General features: G+C 40.1%; 1 long non-coding RNA gene across 1 annotated transcript; it reads right to left on the bottom strand.

Moving 5' to 3' along the window:
- Positions 1-3,433: 3,433 nt before the first annotated feature.
- Positions 3,434-18,038, bottom strand: LOC145420697 (uncharacterized). Its single transcript, XR_013902015.1, has 2 exons — positions 17,902-18,038; positions 3,434-4,062 (listed from the first exon to the last, which is right to left on the bottom strand). It is a non-coding gene; the product is annotated as an uncharacterized LOC145420697 (long non-coding RNA).
- Positions 18,039-18,838: the final 800 nt, after the last annotated feature.

Here is an 18,838-nt window from a genome sequence, read left to right on the forward strand (position 1 = left end):
GTGTAAGGGACTGCTTAGAAAAGAGAATAGCTTTGGTTTGCCTTAAAAAGCCTTAAAGGTGATGTGGGATGGTCCGTGATTTCTCCTGCTCCTGCTTTAGTTGTAGTTTAGACATTTCTGATATGAACTGTAGGTGCTGGTGGCAGGCCGGTAAGGCAGATAGGATGGAGCACTGTAAGCCTACACATCTCGGTGTGAAAGTCTGTCAGTGAGGCTGCGCGTTTTTTCTTTTCGGTGTGCTGATGCTGACATTGGGCTGAACAGCACTGAGGATGCAGACACTCTTCCTTGGCTTGCATGTGCACAGTGTCACTGTTGTCTTGCCAGCTGTCAGCCATGTTGTTGAATATAGTTTTCACAATATGCTGGTTTTTGCGAGGAGGTGACAGCTCCTGTCTCGTTTTACTCGTGGTTGTGAGCAGACCTGTCTTTTTGGCAATTAGCATGTTGGCCAGGGAGAGTGATGTAAAGAACTTATCCATGCTGACATTTTTCCCTTTTCCTGTGACACACATTCTATGAGATACATCATGATGTCTCGCAAACGCCTGTGTATGTGAGCATATCTCTAATGCCTTTGTATTACTGACTTTTTCTGTATTTTGTACTTGTTTTTGGTTTTGTGTACATAAAAATGATAACAAAATAAAGATGATGGATCACAACAGTCTTTCATTGTAGTACAATAGGGTATATCCCCAATAAGCAGCGGGCTTCGGTGAGTATTTGGTGTCTAAAGTTTGACACCTAATTTGTCTGTGATGCTGCTTCCTAACTGTAGTCAGTACTATATACTTGGACACAGTTTGTTCCAAGTAAACGTCATGTCAATTGTCTCTGATTTTAAAAAGCACCAACTTTGTTTTTGTCCTCGTCCAGTGTCATTTAAATAGTGCAGGATGTCTACTGCTGTACATATTATACACTCAACAAATGGGAAGAGTTCACAGCATGCTGCTATTTAACAAAACTGGAGTGGGGCTCAGCATGACAGGCTGGGTCAGATGCACATCATCCCACACGCATCATCTTATTTCTTTGTAAGCCCTTTGATACCGCTCGGTATCACCAAATGAAATCAATGTTTTATTGTTCGGGCTTTTCAACAGTGGCTGGCTTCGCTGAACATGACAAATCTCTCATAAGCTTCCTCTCAGTTTGTGTGATAAAGGTTCTATTAAAATGGCCTTTTTTTTTTTTCCTGTGCTAAAACTGCCTTTGCTTTATTCTGCTGGCATAAACCTTGTGAAATGAAAAAGGTAAAAAAAATGACAGACACAACCTGGCGCTGACGTCTGGGATGACTTTGCTGGTGAGTGTTGTCACCTCTCGCTTCAAAATTCTGCTTCTGCAGCACTGTACTGCAGGGATGATGCGCTAAAATAGCTTACAACAATCACAAACTGTATGTAGATGTCGCCGTGCCTCCCTGTTGGTTTATGCCATAGTTTGCACTATGGCATTATTTGCTGAGTATAACGTTATGGCTGTTGCTTTTATTTTATTTTTATGAATTTATAATATTTGGATGAGAGACTGCTAAGCTCTCAGCAAACCCAAAGTAGGTTGGCTAGCAAGGTGCAGCCATAGACTGTATGGACACAAAAACGTGCTAATTAGTGCTAAGTAAGTTATACACTTACTACTTCAATAATTTTACCTTGCTAATACAGCGTTGGCCCCATTTTGCCTTCAGAACGCCTTTAATTCTTCAAGGCATCGATTCAACAAAGTGCTGGAAAGATTCATCAGAGATTTTGGTCCATTGTGACATGCTAGCACATGCTAGCGTCACACAGTTGCTGCAGATTTGTCAGTTGCAGATCCTGTTCAACCAAATCCCAAAGGTAGATTGAGATCTGGTGACTGTAAAATCAATTTGAGTACAGAGTACTCATTGTTATAGTTCTGCTCTAAGTAGCCATCAGAAGATAGTTCACTGTGGTCCAAAGAGGATGGACATGGTTACCTACAATAACCCAGCCAACATTTATATGTAGGGCCCATATGGTTTGGAAATGGGCCGAAAAATGGGCCCCATGGTGATAAGTTGTTACTAAGGGCCAGAAATGTGCAAAGAAAGGGTTAGGGTTAGGCTACCCTTAGCCTTCTCAGAACTGAGGTTATGAAGAGTCTTTAAGGGCCCAGTCACACAGTAACTCCTGAAGAAACCCCTGGGGAAAGATGTGTATTCCCTGACTGGCTGGTTCCTGGCAGTCGTTATGTAAAGTTGGTTGCTGGTCCAAATTCTTCCTTGTGACTGATTTGCTCATTGGCAAAATGTTGCAGGTGCCCGTGCTTTGCATACAATGCAAACTCTCACCAACTACTAGCCAAGTGGTAGTAAAACTTAAAAGTTCAAAACGAGAAAGGGAAACCATTCACCTTGAAAGGAAAAGCTAAAGCTCAGCCAACATGTTTCAAAAGGCGTAACAACCAGTTTTTGCAGACAGCTCGGTATGTTACACAAACTACAGGCAACTGGAGGACTCTGCAAGTGATCAATGCAATAGATCTAGCCTAGCATAGCTTTAGTATAGCTTAATAAAACACAGTTGGTGGTGCCAGGGATTAATAACAAGATACTTATATTCTGTCATTACCCAGAAAATACCATATTAGAATAGAAAGATTAATTTCAAAATGAAAGTACTATAATGTTTGAAAAGCTATTTGGATGCTGTCAAACAAAAAGTGGTCAGAAGTTTTTTGGGGGTTTGGAAACCTCCTGTAGTTCGGCAATAGTAATAGCAGCTATGATGGTGGTGATAGTGCATGAACTCCCGCTCACCTTTCTGGTTGTCGCTAAAAACCTATTCATTGGCAGCGGGCGCAGATAGGACGGACACACACTCTCACTCACTCTCATGCATGGCTCCCGTGGATCCGCTGGAATTGGTAATGACACAATCCATCTCTAACCTATTTCCAATTCAGCTCTGGGAAATGAGATAGGATGGTAATGGAATCTCATTGATCTGAGTTTGCTCTCATGTTTATGGTCCATAAGTATGAAAGTCATTTCTAATGTTCTTTCCCACACTGGATCTTTTTTGCATGCCATTACATTTATGCGAGGTTTCGGTCAGCATTAGAGTTGAGGGCAAAGTGCAAAATGATTTAATTTGGACTACCTTAAATTGTGTAATTTTAGAATTAATATTCAGCAAAAGGTAAAATGCTAACAAGCATGTGAGGTGTTTAAACACCCATAAGCTAGGACACATATATGACTTTTTATAGGTTTGTGATACAAAGTAAGATGATACAGAGCTAGCGCTAAAAGGGCTGAATGCAGTAAATCAAGTAAATCCCTTTAACTGGAATTGTGAGCAGTGGATAGCGGGAGCGCTGTAGTGTTGATTTTCCCCATGTTTGGGTCTTACATTTCAGGATGATGAAAAAGCTGCATAAATAAGAAACAAAGTGAATATTTTGTTTGACTGCTGTATTTCAGATATTTTTTCCCTTTGGTGACAATCAACAAGTTCCACTGCTGTTTGCAGTGACAACAAGCAGCGACTCTGTGACAGCACAGGCGGATTGATCTTCATATTTTCCTACAGTATTACCACATCTGACGCAAATCCAATCAGAATATCTAAGCTTAGCATGAAAAGATGTATGAGTCATTTTGCATGGCATGCATTTCACCTGTAATGTAACATCGTAGGATTGCCAAAATGTCACGTCATTAAGACTGGTACTGTATTTTATTACTGCATTAAAATTAATAAGGAACTGGAAAATCCTTGACAACTGTATGCCATGGTGGTTGCTGATGTGATTTAAAATGCAGGTTGTAATCTTGACTTGGCAGGATGTTGCAGTGGTCAGCACACCAAGAAGGTCCTTGTTCAGCTCCACCAGCTTGAGTCTTGCTATGCCTGTGGTTATTGTGTCTCAGTACTCCGGCCTCCTTCTACAGGTAAGTGTTAGGTTATTTCTAACCTGTCCATAGGTGTGACTGTGACATCTCTGCAATAGATGGGCAACCTGTCCAGATCGTACCCTGTCTTAAAATCTTTGGCAGCTAGGATAGGCTCCAGCACCTCTCCAGCCCTGAAATGGGTAAGCAGAAAGAAAATTGATGGTGGATGATTGTCATTTAGTCTTCACTGAATGCTAAATGTCAAATGGATAAATGCATACAAGTTAATACAAGTATGGAATAGAGCTAAGAAAAGTAGCATTCCCATGACCTACTTCAAAGAAGGTGCCATCAGAAGATGAGCCGGCCTTGCAGTCATAAAATCATGTGACTGCATGATAAGGAGAGCCCTATTACTTTGGATGTTTTAGCAGCTCCTCCGGATCATCCCAACCACCCCACACACACACACACACACACACACACACACACACACACACACACACACACACACACACACACACACACACACACACACACACACACACACACAGTACCCTTACCTTATCTACCTCACCCTCAACTTGCTTCAGTCCAAAACTATTATGCTACAGTCCATTCACTAATTCCAGCCACTCTTTTACATACTCATCTGCTTCATATTCTTGGCGAATGTGATTGGGCTGACCGCGCAAGACCGCAGCAGTAATGCTTCCCATTGCATCACAAAGTATCAAGCGAAGTGTGAAATTAACTGATGAGATGACGTGTCTCGATTGTTCCCTGTACATGAGGAGTGAAAAGAATGGTCCGCATCAATCCATGAAAGGTATAGACAGTATAGTCTGTATTAAATATGGTAAAAAACCTCTTTGAAAACCATGTAGATGCGATGCTGGCTCTGCAGTTTTATCCCATGGACATAATACTATAGTGGAAATGTATGAATACTGTCTGGTAGTCCATTTTTATTGCAGTGCCAGCTGGAAGTCACTCTATGTTGTGTTACGGGGAGTTGGTGTAGGCGTGTTTGTACATAGATTTCATTGTTTACCCCTCTGCGGCCACCTTTTGGCTGCTAGTTTGGTGATGTTTGGGCGACTATATTATATATTCCTTCCAACCCAGCACTGCAATAACAGCGCAGCACTTTGCAATGCTACGCGGCAACAGCATTACCCCAGAGAGCTGCATTAAACATAACAAATCCTAACCTGTTGACAGTTGTTTTGTTATGACAAATCAGTTTCACATTCTGCAGCGCAGTGTAATTTAAAATGTGCTGGCTGTGTGCTCCTGCCACTCAAATACACACACGCACACATGCACATCGTCCCTAGATAAGTACAATCTGTTGTCCTTTCATGGTTCAAACCAATTTGTATACAAAAAGATAAGTGTGTTCAAATGGTCTCTATTGGCAGATTTGTCAGAATGGGAGGGCGGGGGGGTACCCCAGAGATTCAAGGACAGATGAATATATCTGAAAATATACAGAAGCATGTGAAGACTGTAAAATTGATGAATTTACAGTAATTTTACACTTTACAATTAAAGCCCAAAGCAGCTTTTCTCTCTTATGTAGAATATCTGAGATGTGTTGCTAAAATTGCACTTCTTTTTTTGTATTAAAATATCTCTAAACGTCTTTACGCTTATAGAAAGACACGTTTCACTGGTCCTGCCCACTTACAATCATACACGGCCCACAAGGTAAAATGAGTTTGACATCCCTGCTTTAACCTTCATCCATATGACAGCTTTTCCTCAACTACTTTTCTATTTTATTTTATTTATCTTCTCTGTGACTAATGACTTGCTATATCTACTTAATATAAAAAAATCAATGACATAAGCTACTTTTGCACACATCACTGCATTATCTGTGGGATGAATCGGAACACCAATCAAAAATCACAGCTCAAAATCCCGACGCCTGCATGACCTCCCGTTATTCAGTTAGACCTTGTTTAATGAAGATTGTTCCCATCTATACGCTACTGGCAAAGTCTTGTTGGCTGTTTTAACTGAGCTCATCGATCCTGTTATGTTTAAGGGGCAAAGGTTAATGTGTTGCCCATCGATCTGAATCGGGCTTTTACATAACTCTGCAGGTAATGTGTTCAATAAAGCCCCGCAGGTGCCGCGTGCACCTTTAGCTCATTTTAGCCTGATATGCTGTTTTGGATCCAGTGCATGGCTTCAGGGAATTCTGCTGCTGACTTCATAGAGACTTCATACGCTCTAAGAAATGTACTGATGCGGCTGACATTTGTTGCATAAGGTTTCAAGCTGATTTGAGCCTTTTATAAATAACCAAGACTACTAATGAAAGAGAGGAATCACGAAGCAGAAGTGTTTCAGTGAATGTCTGTGAGTCAGTGCCAGACAACGACCTTATGAATAAATCCAGTTGAGGTGGGTAGGGTATAACAAGAGTATAACCAAGATCAGCCAGCGTTTGCAATATTTTATTCAAGTAAGGACACTTGGATATTGATGTGGACGGTTTCTATTCTTAGGTGAGGCATTCAGAAAAGCTTGTTTGCGGTCACGGCAAGAGCACAAGAGTTCTCTCTTCAGTGAATACTACTCATACTGCAAATACACACTCATTGCGCTGCGGTTTGTATGGACAAGACTGCCATTGCTGACCTGTGATGCTGAATCCTTGACTTACCAAAGCTGGATATTACACTTTAATGTGTTTTTTAGTGCTTCGCTGGAGGATAAGCAATGCTGGTTTGAAATGATTTCCTGGATGGAAAATTAAACTGACCAACACCAAAACATCAAGCTGTAGGAAAACCTTTGAAACCGGCAAATCTAGTGAACAGATGACGGCACGGGATGTAAAAACTGTTATCACAGAAAACTAACTGTCAAGAATACAACATCAGATTGAGTTCTCTGTGGAGTCCTTTTCCCTATTACAGAAATGAATGGTTTCAATATCTGTGCAATGGTGTGTTAAGAACGAACGGAATATCATTAACAGGAAAAGAGGCTATTAAAACATTTTATTTCTCAGAAGACTTGGAAGTGAATCCTGCCACTGAGCAGAACTACTTTTGTTTACAGAAGTCATGCCATATTCACACCCCAACAACTGATCATAATTGAGATTATCATATTAAGTACTTGCAGATTTGATTTCATTAACAGGTACCTTGGATGAACGAGCAGCCGAAATTCTTTTGAATATGGTAACTGAAATGCAGGTTTGATGCCAAGCCAGGTCGCTGTAAAGATGAGGTATGGACATAATCCGGTCGTTAAGTGATGACGTGACGAATCCTACTTCCGGGCCTAAAGTAGTCTGCGTTTAATATGGCTTGTGTGTTGTTAACATGTTTAATGTTTTGTATTTTCTTCTATTTAATCTCAAAAAGCTCCTAAAACAGTCAGTGATCACTGTTGACCTCCCTCGGCTTTTATTACCGCTAATCGTTTATTTAAGCTCAGTTTGTAAAACCTTAGGATGTAACTACAGCCCAGCCCATGCAGCAGTATATGAATGACTAACCTCGTATTGTGGATGGATTATCTCAGTTGTTCTCCTGGCTGAAGTTTGGTCCTTTTACAGCATCCTGCCATGCGATTACATTTGTTCCTGACCACCGAGAACACTCATGTTAACTTTTATCGGGTATCAAAAAGTTAGCTTGTTTATATTATGCTAACATAACTGTGTCACTAGCAGTCACGTAGCACATCATTATATACCAGCTAGCCAAACTTCAGTAACCCTACAAACGTCACTGCTGTTTAGTTTTCTGTCTTCATTTATGTTGGAAGTGATAGCAGAGCTGTACGTTTTAATTTGTTTCCAAAACCCGCAGTCAGGACATGCTATATTGTATTTAGATAGAAGCTAGCGAGCTAACTTCCTGCTAACTTCTAACTCCGTTAAATGTCATAAATTCCATTTTCATGGATGCCTGGATGTTAAACTCAATTGTTACACCTAGTAGAGCAGAACGCTGATCATTTTATTAAAGATCAGTAATGCCATAGTGATCGTTTGATATGTGGACCTGCAGCGGAGTTTAAGCCCAGACACGGCTAGTGACGTCAGACTTAACGACCGGATTGGACCGACAACTGGTCAACAGTTACACTGCATATCTATATGCAGCTTGTGATGGTGCAATAGCTAATCTTCACCATACTGCAGGGCACATTAAGTTTGCTTTTAACATCTTTAGAACACGAGAACTTCCCTCATCCTCGTAGCTGAAGCTCTGAAAGTCTTTTCTCTATTTTTAAAATTAAAAAAAGAAAAATTAAATACAAACAAAAAAGCACTTCAAGAGAGCAAACCTCCACCAAGGCATCTTGTTCTCTGGGCAGTATTTACTTTTAAGGGATCAATATTATAATTTGTATATATTCATTTTGTACGTTAAGAAGGTTGTAGTGCCATAAAACAAGAAGAACACTTTTGCCCTGTTTAAACTCATTTTAACTTACAATTGACTGACATTTAAATGGTTGTCATTTGTTACTGTAATATACATAATAAAGCCATCGTAAAATAATGCAAAATCCCCACAAAGTCATGGTTTGCAGTCTCAGTGATTCCCTGATTATATATTAGGAACCTAACTAATAATTGTATGAGGGTTTTTTGGGGGTAATATACAATTTTTCATGCGTTTGAACCCCAAATTATTAAGAACAATAGAATTTACTAAATAAATGATACATTTTAATTAGAAATAAACATTAATTTACTAAATAATTCTTAACATAAATTCAGCTAAATTTTTATATAAAATATAATACTGTATACATTTTTTAGTACTGTAGTGAAAACACAAAGCAATAGTAGAAAAACACATGGCTTGGGATGGTGAAGTACCCCTGTGCTCAGAGGGGGGAGCTTTGTTTGCAGTCCAGCATTTCCACGTCATTTCCGTATGCAGCTATCTCGAGTGTCTTGCTGAGTTTTCTCATGTTTTTAATATTGTCTTTCCTAAAGCTCCAAGATGCCATTCATATGCATATTTAGGGTTTAAGCTATAAAAATAGGTATTTTTGTGACCGCATCCAAAATTCACAGTTTTTCCCAGTTCGTGGGTGCTCTAGTATACTCAAAAACATAACCGCCTTGGCAGAGGTAAAAATGATGAACTCATGAATAACCTGGATAACAGCTGGTATCTCCTTTGTTTTCAGAGCAGTTAGAAATATTGAATCAGATCTTACATCGCTAACTTATTCTGACTTAAGATTTCTTACCCATAAATAAACCCATGACCAAATATGACTTTGAAAGGCTGTGTTTCTCTGGCTAACTTTAATGTTCATGTTTCTTTGATTACCAGCTGTTAAACCATAATTGGCTTACCTGAAACCCTGATACAGATCCGGATCATCTCCCTGCCTGCTCCTACTCCTTGTAGACTATAGTTGTGATTTAGTGTCTGCTTTGTGGTTAGCATTAGCTTTAAGAGCTGTTCTCTGAGAAACTGTAATTTATTATGGAGGGAAACTGTGAAATATTTAAAATATACTTGTTTCTACAATAATTAAAACTGGCTATGTATTTCATATTAAACTTATGTAGGTGTAAGTTTCAAAAGTTTTTAATGATCTGATTTAATAGGATTTTTAAAGAGTACTGATCAAATTAATAAAGTAAACGTGCAAATTATATTAATCGTGAATTATTTAGCTTTTGTTTCCTGCACACGGGAACAATATTATTTATTATAATGAACTGCCATAACATGTAGTTGGTTAAGATTTTTATTTTTATTTTTTGCTGCTTGTGGGAGGGGAATGTTAAACCAAGAGAATCTGTAAAGCCGAATACATTATCATTTCGAGTAGGTGGTGAAAACCCCGTCTCTTACATTATTATGAGACACAGAAAAACACCTGTTGCTGAAATCAGCGAGGCTTGCAATTTAATTTTATCAGCCCACAAACAATCACTCATTAGGAAGCTGGAATGATGATAGAAACCAGTCAGCTGTGAAGCTCTGCATTCGGGGGGCACAGCACATAACAAGAGAGTGCTTTTTTACATGGGGGAGGAACCCGTTTGGCTGAATCCTCTTTGGCAGGGCTGCCCTTGTGGCAGCAACACTGGTTATTCACAGCTAATGTCATGGTCTTTAATCTTTTTAATACCTAATGAAAAAAAAAGAAGCAAATATATGTCCAACATCAAAATTCCCAGAATAATTAACTCGGCACTTACTATTTAATCAAACAAGCATTTGAAATGAACTCAGCAGGCCAACTGTTTTGCAGACAGATACGGGATAAATGCTTGGCTTTCCATTATTACGCACCTCCCAGATGGGATTTGCCTTTTGGCTGATTGGCAGATGTTTAACAACTGGGGCCCAAGTTCAAATCTAATATAGCTGAAGCTTCTTTGTTGTTTAGTTTGTTAATAATAAAGAACACCTTTGATTCTAGCCCAGTGTGAAAGCTCGTTTTTATACTTTTGTATATGAATTAATCCAAAAACACAGTCTGGAAGACCTTTGGAAGTCTGCTGATGATCAGCTAATTAGCTTCGGGGTCTTGATCGGTTCTCCATATTGGATTGTTAGGATGGTGTTGATAAAATTACACATGTACTGCACCAGGTTACTTCTTTGATTTTAAAGAGACTTCAAGATGCTCCAGATCAATCTGACATTAGACCTAAAGTCATGAAAATGAATAGGTATTAACTATGATAATGGTAGCACTTTCTATTACAGCTCGGTAATAGAGGGGTAACAGTAGGGTAACAACGAGGAAACAAGATTATACAAATGTGGTAATTTAATAACCTAACGCTTCTTTAAGTTAATTTTAATAGGTTATCAATATGTTACCACTTTATTACAGAGCTGTATTTCAATATTATTACCCCCAGTTTTTGGGCTCTTATTATCCTGTTAGATAGATTTCGGGGTAATATTACTCAACTGTAACCATTGTTGCTACCATGATATTACTTGGATGTTACACGGTAATTGCTTTGGTAATTGCATAGTAATAACCTAGGAATTACCATATTATTACAATCTCCCCCCCCCCCCCCTCGTTACCTTATTATTACCTCTGTATTACTGAGTGCTACCAGCACTATTAATCCGTGGATAGTGGAAAAAAAACAACAGTGTGTCTTTCAGGTATCATTTAAATTATTGATTAGTGCTTGCAGTATTAAAATCATCCGACCCTCCCTTGACAAATAAATCCCTTCCCAGTGGGGCTCGCTCACTGTTTCAAAGTACAGCCTGCCTCAGTGTAATATCTTCCTGCTCTAGGCTCACTTGACACCCACAAAGAGACAGCTGCACGTCCTTTGAATCTGCTGAAAAACACAAGTACACACAAATACTAAAGCGGGGTCTGTCAGTTTCCCTTTAGTTACTTGTGACAGCAAAATAAATACATGAGCTCTCTGTAATCTGAGCAGGGCGACTTGCCTGATTTCTCCCTCAAACACACAAACATACACAGCCCTCCCTGAAACGAGTCTGCGTGGCTTTTTCGGTGAAAAGTGGAGTCAGACTGAGCAAACTGCATGGAACATTTAAACTGTTGATATTGTGGCTTTGAAGTGCTCTGGATGAAGTAGCAGAATGGAAAAACGAGATTTCATAATGAAAGTCGAATCAGTTATAGTTTCTATTAAACATGCTGTCGTTAAAAGAGAGTTAATGTATGAGCCACACGGCAGCTCTTGAATATTAGCAATGGAGGCTGGGAGCAGCTCTTTCAGCTCATTATTGTTGTTCTTAGGTTAACTACAATATCACAAATAGCGTAATCAATCCTCACCATTGAAAATTAAAAGAAGTAATAGAACTTTAACCATTTAAGTTTATTTAATCACGTTGTCGCATTTACAATAGATGAAAAGACACCCTCTTATCCTGCTGAGTTTTAAAAGTGAGTTGTTCGCTTATTTTCTGAATAAATAAACTGTATTCTAATGTGTCTGAAAAAATAATAACGCTGTAAAAAAGAAGTCGGTGGGCAGCACCGTTGCCGCACAGAAAGAAGGTCCTGAGTTCAATTCCAACATCAGGCCGGGGTCTTTCTGTGTGGAGTTTGCATGTTCTCCCCGTGTTTGCGTGGGTTCCCTCCGGGTACTCCGGCTTCCTCCCACCATCCAAAGACATGCAGCTTGTGGGGATAGGTTGATTGGATAATCCAAATTGTCACTAGGTGTGAATGAATGTGAGTGCGACTGGTTGTCTGTCCCTGTGTGTTGGCCCTGTGACAGACTGGCGACCTGTCCAGGGTGTACCTCGCCTCTCGCCCTATGACAGCTGGGATAGGCTCCCGCGACCCTGAAAAGGATAAGCGGAAGCGAATGGATGGATGGATGGTTTAAAAAAGAAGTGCAGTGTCTAATTTTGAGAATATTTCCTAAGATGAGTTAAAAAAGGAACAAATCCTTAGTTGGGATTCTTTTATCACAGATTACTGGATCCATATAATAGTAGACAGTCGTGTTGACTTTGGACTCAGTAAAACACAGTAGACCAACACCAGCAGATGACATGGCATTACATACTGACAAAACTTCACACTGGATTTCAAGCATCTTGGATTCTGTGCTTCTCCACTCTTCTTCCCGACTCCAGGTCTCAATTTCTAAATTAAATGCAAAATTTACTGTAGCCTGGAAAGAGGATTTTGGACCACCGAATAATAGAACCAGTCCATTTACCATTTACCATTTAAAGCATGGCAATATTTCTAATTTTAAAAAATGTAGGTTATTTTATTGCCACATCTTCAACACATGGACCTTTTGAGTCAAAAACCTCGGATCAAATTCCATCTACGATGCCGATCACAACAGCCGCTGTCTGACATCCAAAATCCATCGTATTTTCAATTGTCCCCGCCAATCATCACAAAAGAGGCAGCCTACAGTGTGGCTGCGTGGTGGTCGATTGAAAGTGTAATTTCTAGTAATATGAGCCCCAGCGGTCGAGAAGAAATTGCCTTGTCTAGATTTCTGAGCAAATGTGAAGTAAAAATGGATGCTCTATTCCAACTAAGTAAGATGGGAATTACAGTGGGCAAATAACGTTGCCCTGAGGTTAGGAAGGCCTCATTGGGCAAACCATATGGGAAAGGGACACTTAAAATGTGTGCTTTCTATTGCCTTCCCATACTTTTGACAGCATGTGCCCTCTCATCTCAAAATTAATTGCCAAATAATGTGCATTTGAAAGATGGTTTTACTTGACAGCAAAGAATAAATATGTTTAAAGTAAAACAGCTACGATTGTGTGTAACTTAGGCTGGGCTGCTTGATTCATCCGTTTAAAAAACTACCAAACTACATCAGGGCAAGTTGTAAAACTTTCTACAAATCATTGAAAAAGGAAGAAAAATAGACATAAAACTGGAAGTTCCATCATTCAATATAACAAACAGTATTAAAAAGACATTTTCCTGATAAATACAGTAAATTTAGCTGTACTTCAACCCAATATTTATTTGTGAGTTTTGTATAATAACATTTTCATGCTAATTCCTGCCGACGAATTGGGTTTGGTTGAGTTTTTAGTTGTTAAGATTAATCTGAACATTCTAAAGTCATTTAACAACCCAACTGCTTTCAGCAACCCCAAATGTGGTCTTTGCAGATTTCTTCACAAATGGCTGTTGTCAAAATAATGGCATTCAGATTAAGACTTTCCATTTGTTTCCATGAGTGAGGCTGTGGCTGAGCTAATAAATAGCAGTCAGATTCTCCTCTCCAAACGCTTCATTGCAGTGCGTGCGCTCTTGAAGAATTTGCCTGTGCGGTTTTCTTTATTGCTTCATATGTTTCTATCGTTTTCGGAAAAAGGTATGTAGTGTGGTGGCATGACTCATCCACGGTATTGAAAGTATTCTTGATTAAAATCTGAATTATGTAGTAACACTCATTACCTCATGTACGGCAGGTGGCTGGAGCAACTTGCATAAATCGAGGCTGAATAAAGGCAGCGCCGCTTAAGAGAAATAATATTCTTGTTTACTAGTTCGGTTCCAGCCTTTGAGAAATGTAACAGCAGGTAAAAATCTCTAAAGACTGAAGTGCTCTCTGCAGCTGGATCCACAAGAATATTTCACATGAATAAACAGGAAATCATCTCATTTCAGTTGGTGTAAGCCCCAGGAGTAGATTGAGCCAAACCAACTAGTTACATGATTATAAAAAAAATAAAACAAAAGTAGAGTAGAGAGAAAGTGGGGCTCTAGACATCCATTTTCTGCTGCCTATTTGGATGTGAGCCTAAAGGGCAGTAATCTATGCAGTAACGCACAGATCTTCATCTCTTCAGCCACCAACTCCAGCTCTCAAACACCGATGTATTTCCAGGCCAGCTGAGAGATATGTTTTCTACATGTTCTGGGTCTGGCCTAGGTCATCCTCCTGGCAGGACAATGACCTCACCGAGGTGGCTTCCAGGGGGCATTCCAGTCAGATGGCCAATTCACTTCAACTGACTCCTTTCAATGTGGAGGACTAACGGTTCTATTCTTAAGTCCTTAGCGCTGGCTGAGCCCAAACACCCTTCAAGGAGACAAATTTCTGCCTATTGTTTAAATCAGCGGTCCCCAACCACGAGCCTCGGACCGGTACCGGTCCGTGAGTCGTTTGGTACCGGGCCGCGAGAGTTGAGGCTCAGGTGTGAAATGTATGGTTTTCAGGGTTTTTATCGGTTTTCAGCATTATTTTGTTATCGTTTTTATCGTTAACTCGGTTTTCCTTGGTCTTTTCACGTGTGTTATAAACAAATCTTCTTTTTTTCGGTACCGGTACTGGTTTTATTTTGTTGTATTTATACGCGACATCTTAAAGGCCGGTCCATGAAAATATTGTCGGGCATAAACCGGTCCGTGGTGCAAAAAAGGTTGGAGACCGCTGGTGTAAATGGTTAATAGACTGGTTCTTATATAGTGCTTTTCTACTCTACTTGAGCACTCAAAGCACTTTATTCAACATGCTTCGTTCAGCCATTTACACCAATCCATACAAGCGCTTTTTCTATGCTTAAGTGCTCAAATGGATGCGTCAGAGAGCAGCTTGGGGTTAATATGAGGCGTGTTTGTGACACTGCCTCATATTTGCATGGACTGTTAGAACATGTGTATTATGTATTGCCAGCTGTGTCTGTGAAGGTTCTCAGTCATCCAGGTCATCGTAGTCAAAGGAGCTTGCAAAGAAAAGCGTCTGGACTTCTTTAAGTTGCTTGAAGACGTTTCACCTCTCATCCGAGAAGCTTCTTCAGTTCTAAGGTCAAATGGTGGAGAGTCCCAGATATAAACCTAGTGGGAGTGACCCCCACAGAGGGACAAAAGGACCCCCCGATGATCCTTTAATCACCTGAACCAAGGTGTGAAATTGGGTGTGGGACCCAATCAGCCAGAGTTTCGGGTGTGTTCATTGTGAAACCTGGCCCCACCTTGTCATGCGAAGGTGGGGCCAGGTATGCTGTACAGGTCATGCACTGTACAGCATACACCGCGTTGTTAAGTTAACACAAACTTAACAACGTGGTGTATGCTGTACAGTGCAGCGAGGAATGCTCAGACCTCTACATTGGAGAGAACAAACAGCCATTTCACAAGCGCATGGCACAACACAGAAGAGCCACCTCCACAGGACAAGACTCAGCAGTCCATCTGCATCTTAAGGATAAAGGACACTCTTTCGAGGATGCCAATGTTCACATTTTGGACAGAGAGGACAGATGGTTTGAAAGAGGAGTGAAAGAAGCCATCTATGTCCACTGTGAGCGACCATCTTTGAACAGAGGTGGGGGTTTACGACACCAACTCTCTGCCATCTATAATCCAGTTTTGAGATCCCTTCCCAGACGCCTTAACGCCCACTCACATCCTGGGCCATCTGACCTCAGGAATTCGCATGACAAGGTGGGGCCAGGTTTCACAATGAACACACCCGAAACTCTGGCTGATTGGGTCCCACACCCAATTTCACACCTTGGTTCAGGTGATTAGAGGATCATTGGGGGGTCCTTTTGTCCCTCTGTGGGGGTCACTCCCACTAGGTTTATATCTGGGACTCTCCACCATTTGACCTTAGAACTGAAGAAGCTTCTCGGATGAGAGGTGAAACGTCTTCAAGCAACTTAAAGAAGTCCAGACGCTTTTCTTTGCAAGCTCCTTTGACTATTGCCAGCTGTATTTTTGTGGCATTGTCAGGGACCAAGCAGTAAAGCATAAAGGACACAGGTGGTTTTAATTCAAAACGGGTTTTATTGACCCAAAAATATGAAAATATATTTAACAAAGCCAAAACTTAAACAGGCAGACCAATAAAAGAGGTCAACTCAATAGACTAAACTCAAGATAATAATTAACAAAACCTCAAACAAACATATGGTAAACTGACCTGCTGAAATGACACACAGGGGGACTTAAATACTGGTTTAGCTAAACCAAATGACACACACGGGGGAAAACAAGATGGCTGCCATATAACCAACTAATACAAAACATTTAAACAAACATGAAACACCCCCCAGGCAATGAAGCATGTGGTGCAATCCAATTAGGCTGTCAGTAGTACTTTAGGTCTCCCAGCCCTTTGCCACACCTTTTGCCAGACAGGAGGAGACACCAACCCCCAGGTAACTCAAACAAAGAAAGATGTATTAATATAACATAAAACAGAACTTTGACCTTGCAAGGTTAATATGTGTGCATGCCATATAAACATTGGAAGGTGTGATGGAAAAATGAATACATTTAATAAAGAAACGATATTGAACAATAAATAAACTAAAGTGAATCAACGGGTGGTGAGGTGTGGAGCTTACCATGTGTGGCATGCCATCACAGGCATGGTCTGCTTTAAGACTAAAAATTCTTTTATCATTGTTTCAAAGTGCATTGTGCAAAATCAACAAAAGCAGGCAAAGGCCAAAAAATGTCCTGTTTTTAAAAATGATTTGTGTGAGGAGTTAGTGGAAGACCATGTAACTCTAGGGCAACACAATCTATCCATTTAGTGGGAGGATGACACAGTCCAAAGACTAACATCACTGTGATACAGCACTTGCCTAGTCTGTATGATATGATCCAAACAACTCTTTCTTCTGGTTAAATTTGCAATGTTTCTATTATTTTCTATCCAAGGTTACTTTCAGACTGTTTAGTCACTGTCCAGAGGCTGAGTCTCGAGCCACGGGCAGTGGTGTTGATTTATTTAACACTGAGCTGTGTGAATTTAGATTTATAGGTGTATTTATGAAATTAAAAACCTCTGAAATTCAAATAAAAATTGTCTTATCTAAAGGCATCCACAGGCAAGACATTTCATGGGAAATTAAGGAAACAGGAAGTGAAGTATTATAATGACCTCAAGTCATGTGTTCACGATTTATCATGGAGATTAGAATCATTAGCAGCGAGAGCAACGACGGCGAGATATGCGGAGGAGCAAATGGTAAATTCCAGTCCAGCAAATGGAGCAGGGACACAATCATTTGAGAGAGATATCAAACAGGATCTATTCTATCATGGAAAAACCTTAATATGTGTTATTCTTGGATGCTTTTTTTCCCCTAAAGCGACCAGCTGGATACATATGAGATAAATTGTCTTAAAGTGCTTTCTTTCAACTGCCAAAACCCAGTCCCTAGATTGGAAAACATTTTGAAAATTGATAAAGTGCAGTTATTTCCCAGTGCAATGACCCTTTTCAAAAGAACATCTCCGGGTGTCCCTCTCAATTAACATTTGTCCTCCTGATACCAGTGACAAGTTGTCACCCAAGGGGAAAAAAAAGTTAGTAAAGGAAGGAAATGGTTCTGTCCTCGCTTGCCTCCAAGGATCAAAAAATGCTACAGACAGTTTTTTCCCTTTTCATAGCAAACATACACACTTTCCCTCTCCCTGTCCTCTGCCAGATAGCCCTGAGGCTGCCAGAAGGGAAGCCATTGATTATTTAGCTCACAAGATTTACTTTGTGATGTTCTGAGTGAACATATAGCACGGGAAAAGACTATCTGACTAGAAAGATACATGTTTACCTCTTGGGTGCGATCCATTAAATATGGCGCTTTGATGGTGTCAGTGCGACGGACTCCACTCCATTTCTCCTCAAGTCAATCACAGCAGTGCAGACACAACAGCAGGGGACGCACATTTCTCTTCTGGAGAGCTGGAGCTGGGATAAATTGTAGTTTAGTAAAATTATAAAGCTTTACAATAAGGCTTATCAACATTTCAACATGGGTAGGGACACAGTTGTTTTCCTTTTTTGTGTACTTTTACTATGGACACTTGTATTATGAGCCACAAGTCTGACAAGTACAGAGATTCATTGCATTGTTGCCACTAGAAGCTAGTTATTACTCCAGAAAAAGTATATATTTTTGAGCTTTTTCTGCTCTCAGCCATTACCCAACGAAGACTAATTGATCCCTGCAGATGGCAGACAAGGCAATAGGTTATAAAGCCCAGCCACTTTGCTTTCTCACAACTTGCTATCACTTTCCTCCCAAAGTGCCATCAGCAGGCGCTGGGGGAAAAAAAAAAATCGGGACATAATTTGAGGCAATACATCTTTGCAGACGGCTACTTCTGTCATCTTAAGTGGACAAAGGCAGAAGAAGAAAACACCAAGAGCCAGTTGTGAGATTCAGACTGAGAGCAGCTCTCTTAGAGCCATTGTGAAAATGTGCAGTGAAGAATAGGAGGCAACACGTGAAAGCAGCTTTATAAAGCTTTTAACAACTGACTTCTTAAAATTGTGGTTATCTACCACGGTCGCCTAAAACAAGCCTCTGAATGACTTGTAAAGCATACGCAGGACATTATGTTAAGTATTATGTGAGTCACTCATTTTCTTTTTTTTTGCAATAATTGTTCTGTATGTTCATGATAACCCAGAATTCATCTCGTGTCTGAAATGTTAAAAGTGAAACGGGGACAAAGTAAGCACGTGTTTAATTAGTACTTTCCTCA

This window comes from Astatotilapia calliptera, chromosome 3 (genome assembly GCF_964374335.1).
Source record: "Astatotilapia calliptera chromosome 3, fAstCal68.1, whole genome shotgun sequence".
NCBI classification, from domain to species: Eukaryota; Metazoa; Chordata; class Actinopteri; order Cichliformes; family Cichlidae; genus Astatotilapia; species Astatotilapia calliptera.